This window comes from Neoarius graeffei, chromosome 8 (genome assembly GCF_027579695.1).
Source record: "Neoarius graeffei isolate fNeoGra1 chromosome 8, fNeoGra1.pri, whole genome shotgun sequence".
In the NCBI taxonomy this organism is placed as follows: Eukaryota; Metazoa; Chordata; class Actinopteri; order Siluriformes; family Ariidae; genus Neoarius; species Neoarius graeffei.
Genome location: NC_083576.1, coordinates 81,069,650 through 81,075,659, shown reverse-complemented (window position 1 = coordinate 81,075,659; position 6,010 = coordinate 81,069,650).

Below are 6,010 nucleotides of genomic sequence, written 5' to 3'. Positions count from 1 at the left end.
TTCTGTCATGTGACACGGAAGTGGGTTGTTGTCTGTCACGTGACGCGATAAGCTGACACGGAATGGGCGTGTTTTTTGTTTGTTGTGTTACACTTATTAGTTTACAGAACAACAATAGCCGTGACATACAGTACTACAAGAGTGACTTCTTTATTCACAGAAATAATAATAATAATAATAAACAAGCTAACTTTATTACACTTATTACAAGTGAGTTATTTATTCACATAAATAAATAAATAAATAAATAAATAAATAAATAACTTTATTACACTTATTACAATTTACAGAACAACAATAGCCATGACATACAGTACAACAAGAGTGACTTTTTTATTCACAGAAATAATAATAATAAACAAAAGGGCGGCATGGTGGTGTAGTGGTTAGCGCTGTCGCCTCACAGCAAGAAGGTCCTGGGTTCGAGCCCCGGGGCCGGCGAGGGCCTTTCTGTGTGGAGTTTGCATGTTCTCCCCGTGTCCGCGTGGGTTTCCTCCGGGTGCTCCGGTTTCCCCCACAGTCCAAAGACATGCAGGTTAGGTTAGCTGGTGACTCTAAATTGAGCGTAGGTGTGAATGTGAGTGTGAATGGTTGTCTGTGTCTATGTGTCAGCCCTGTGATGACCTGGCAACTTGTCCAGGGTGTACCCCGCCTTTCACCCGTAGTCAGCTGGGATAGGCTCCAGCTTGCCTGCGACCCTGTAGAAGGATAAAGCGGCTAGAGATAATGAGATGAGATGAGAATAATAAACAAGCTAACTTTATTACACTTATTACAAGTGAGTTATTTATTCACATAAATAAATAAATAAATAAATAAATAACTTTATTACACTTATTACAATTTACAAAACAACAATAGCCATGACATACAGTACTATAAGAATGAGTTCTTTGTTCACATAAATAATAATAATAATAATAATAATAATAATAAACAAGCTAACTTTATTACACTTATTACAAGTGAGTTATTTATTCACATGAATAAATAAAAAAACAAACTTGATTACACTTATTACAATTTACAAAACAACAATAGCCATGACATACAGTACTATAAGAGTGAGTTCTTTGTTCACATAAATAATAATAATAATAATAATAATAATAATAATAATAATAAACAAGCTAACTTTATTACACTTATTACAAGTGAGTTATTTATTCACATGAATAAATAAAAAAACAAACTTTATTACACTTATTACTATTTACAAAACAACAATAGCGATGACATACAGTACTATAAGAGTGAGTTATTTATTCACAGAAATAATAATAATAATAATAATAATAATAATAATAATAATAAGTATAGGTAATCGTATGGGGCCAGGTAAAATTAAGGATAATTTCACGAGTGATTTCTAAATTTTGAAAATTGCTCGAGTCGCGAAGCAATGAGGGCAATTTCAAAACTTTGAAATCACGAGTGAAATTGATCCTTAATTTTACAAGGAACCATACGATTACTTGTTTATAATATATCAGGCCAAATTCATACTTCGGAAGCCATTCAAGTTCACAACATTTGTCATTCACGTTTTCTGAACCAATCAGGGCGCAAGACTATCTTGCACGTTTGAATCAGTTTCTAAAGTGTCTTTCATCATGACACGGCGACACGACACGAGGATTTTGAGGTTTATTATTTCTTCGTCAAATATAGCGAAACGCGGCATTGCTGAGTCAGCAGAGTCAGCCATTTTGTTGACAAAATTTGCTAATTTTTGTAACTGTAACCAAGCAACGAACTAGCCAATAGCATTTCAGAAATACAGCCCCATGTCAAGGAAAAAAGCCCTCCTTGATTGACCAATCAGAATTGAGTACTTTGGCCCTATGTATTATAATAATAATAAACAAGCTAACTTTATTACACTTATTACAAGCGAGTTATTTATTCACATGAATAAATAAAAAACAAACTTTATTACACTTATTGCAATTCACAAAACAACAATGTGGTCACAGAAATGACTATAAGAGTGAGTTATTTTTCACATGATTAAACAAACAAATAAACAAAGCTTGCTTTATTACACTTATTGCAATTTACAAAACAACACTGGCGATAACAAACATGACTATAAGAGTGAGTTATTTCTTCACATGAATGAATAAATAATGAAAACACCAACCAATCAAACAAACAAGCACACAAATAAATAAATGGGCATGAAAAGAGTGTTCCTAAAAATATACTTAAATGCTAGGATCAATAAAATATCCATTTTAGCCACTTTTCTCACATTTTATATCTTGCAAGAATTATAAAAACAATGAGGAGACCTCCTTGCAGCATGGTGGTGTAGTGGTTAGCGCTGTCGCCTCACAGCAAGAAGGTTCGGGTTCGAGCCCAGCGGCCGGCAAGGGCCTTTCTGTGTGGAGTTTGCATGTTCTCCCCGTGTCTGCGTGGGTTTCCTCCGGGTGCTCCAGTTTCCACCACAGTTTAGAGACATGTGGTTAGGTTAACATAGGGCAGCCATGACCTGAGGTTGGGCTGAAGTGCCCTGGACACTGTAGCATAGCTGCCCACTGCTCTGGGTGTGTGCATGTGGGTGTTCACTGCTTCAGATGGGTTAAATGCAGAGGTTAAATTTCACTGTGTGCTTAAGTCTGTGCTTGAGTGTATGTGTGACAAAGTCTTCTTGGCTTCTTCTGTAACAAACAAGTCAAGTTTATTTTTATAGCACTTTTAACAATAGACATTATCGCAAAGCAGCTTTACAGAATTTTAATGACTTAAAATGAACATGAGCTAATTTTATCCCTAATGAGCACGCCTGTGGCGACAGTGGCAAGGAAAAACTCCTTCGGACGACATGAGGAAGAAACCTCGAGAGGAACCAGACTCAAAAGGGAACCCATCCTCATTTGGGTGATAACAGAAAACGTCATTATAACATTTTTAATAGTTTTAACATGAAGTCTGTTTCGTTGATGTTATAACTGTTCATTGATGGAAACTTGAGTGACTGGAATAGTTTTTAGATACTTGGTGAATTTAAAAATGTGATTAATCAAATTTAGAATTCCTGTCTTCAATTATTATTTCATGAATAAGATAATTTTTGACCAAAAAATTAATATTTTTTAAACCAATAAAAATGTAATACATTAAAAAAAAATTTTGCATAAAATGTAATAAAGACAAAAAATATGATCAGTGTTTTCAGTGTCCTCTGTTCAAAATATACAAACATTATTATCATCCAAACCAAAGAGTTCATTAATTTATAAGCTCTAAGTGTCCTGTGTGGTGTTCGCGCACGCGCAGAAGGTTGACTCGGGCTGTGACACATTAACGCATGCGCAGTACAGACCGGGCACGCTCAGTCTGCGTCCCAACACCACTAGGTGGCAGTAATGAATAACATACCTGAGCGCCTCTTGTACTAGTAGAAGAAGAAGGTTTGAATGGAGTTACTGCTCACCTGAGCAGATGGAGATGTGATACAGGAGGAGAGACTTTCGGTGTTAGAAATTCTTCCTAAATTTTATATACTCAATATTTATGTACATATTTGTGTTTCCTAATACATTCTTATGAGCAAAACAAACAAACAAAACCTTAAAATATAGTCTTTATTATATATAGTGGTTATATTTTATTAAAAAATATATCTCATCTCATTATCTCTAGCCGCTTGTCGCAGGCAAGCTGGAGCCTATCCCAGCTGACTACGGGCGAGAGGCGGGGTACACCCTGGACAAGTCGCCAGGTCATCACAGGGCTGACACATAGACACAGACAACCATTCACACTCACATTCACACCTACGGTCAATTTAGAGTCACCAGTTAACCTAACCTGCATGTCTTTGGACTGTGGGGGAAACCGGAGCACCCGGAGGAAACCCACGCGGACACGGGGAGAACATGCAAACTCCGCACAGAAAGGCCCTCGCCGGCCACGGGGCTCGAACCTGGACCTTCTTGCTATGAGGCGACAGCGCTAACCACTACACCACCGTGCCGCCCTGTTTTTAATTGATTTCATTTAATATTATTGTTTCAAAAATTATTATTATTATTAAAGATAGGCAACTGTTTTTGTAAACATGTAAACACACTGGTAATGTTTTTGTAATAATATGCAAACATGTAGTTACTGTTAATCATTATGCAGTCATGCAAACACTTAAAGTGCATATCCTGGACCAATTTCGTGTTTTTTTTTATATGAAAGAATGTCCCTTTACACACTCATCCAGAAGGGTAATTTTGCACAAGGCCATCTGTCTAAAGCAGAAAAAAATAAAATAACAAAACGCGTCTGGAAAAATCCCAAGGGAGTCTGGAGCCAGATTCGTGACGTCATGTGCGGAAGCGCCAGCAGGCTGAGAGAGCTTGCACGGTTTCAGTGCACAGCCTGTGTAGACCAAGTTTAGCAGCGAGCGATTTTGCATTGAAATATGGAATTGTCGTCTGAGCTTCTAAACCCATGGATTCATGTATCAATGCTCATCTATCTATTGTTACGTAAATCGTATTTTTTCTAATTACTATTATGTATTTATATATTTCTTCATTTAGAAGAGTACTGGCTACTGTAGGAGAAAGATTTCATAAGCTACACACATGGAATCGGCTAACCAGGGTTGGATATAGATTTAATGTGTTTGACAGGTCCCAAGATCTCAAGCCCTGACACGCAGATCCCTTGATACATGTGAAGTAAGTGTATTATCGCCCAGCACTTTCGTGTTGTTTACTTTTGTGTGTCAATAAATAACATTATCCGTGTATCACACAAACACAGGAACACCTAATTTAGAGTATAGTCTCTCTTATTTCTTACCCTGGCAACAGTCGACTTGTGAATCGCCAATTTTCTTGGTCTTTTTCTCGGCTCTGCTTTGGTCCTCGGCTTCCAGGTGCCTCGCACGAAGCGCTCCCGTTTCTCTCTCATTGGCCGGTCTTTTGGGAAACGATGAGTACTAATCCCATCATGATTGGTGTTGCTACACCCTCCTACGATACATCTGTTAACCATTTTAATAATTACGTGATAACGTTGAAGAAATTTGCAGAAAACCACCAGGTCGTTTTCTCATAAACAAACCAGTGCTTACGTAGGATTCAGAAGGAGGCGTCCCATACGTGACATCACGAAAATCAATGTTTGCCAGGAAATCCAAATGCCAAGTTTTTTCAGAGGTGGACGAATTCGCCTCAAATGGCTTGATTTCAACAGAATTTTTCTGGTATTGTGCAAGGTAAAAAAAATTGCACAAAATGCAAAATGTGACAGATATTTGACCAAAGTTTAATATAAAATAGGAGAATTACATTGATCTTGCTCCTGAATTTACCCGTGATATGCACTTTAAGGTGCTCCTTACACACACGATGTTCTTAGAGAATGCTAGAGAACATGCAGATACAGTTGAGCTTCATACATATATGAATATATATTTTTTTTTTCCCAGGTGATTGTTAAAAATCTCATCTCATTATCTCTAGCCGCTTTATCCTGTTCTACAGGGTCGCAGGCAAGCTGGAGCCTATCCCAGCTGACTACGGGCAAGAGGCGGGGTACACCCTGGACAAGTCACCAGGTCATCACAGGGCTGACACATAGACACAGACAACCATTCACACTCACAGTCAATTTAGAGTCACCAGTTAACCTAGCCTGCATGTCTTTGGACTGTGGGGGAAACCGGAGCACCCGGAGGAAACCCACGCGGACACGGGGAGAACATGCAAACTCCACACAGAAAGCCCTCACCGGCCACGGGGCTCGAACCCAGGACCTTCTTGCTGTGAGGCGACAGCGCTAACCACTACACCACCATGCCGCCCTTGTTAAAAATCTGAAAATGTAAATCTGGTACTGCTGATCTTTAAACAAAACTAAAAACAATCAAATAGGTAGTGGTGAGATTTAAATAAAACTAAAAAACAAGTACTGCCATGAATACCAAAGTCTAGGGTGAGTTACAGATTACAGGTTTACTGAATCTGATACAATATAAAGACGAAATGGGAAATGGGCTGCA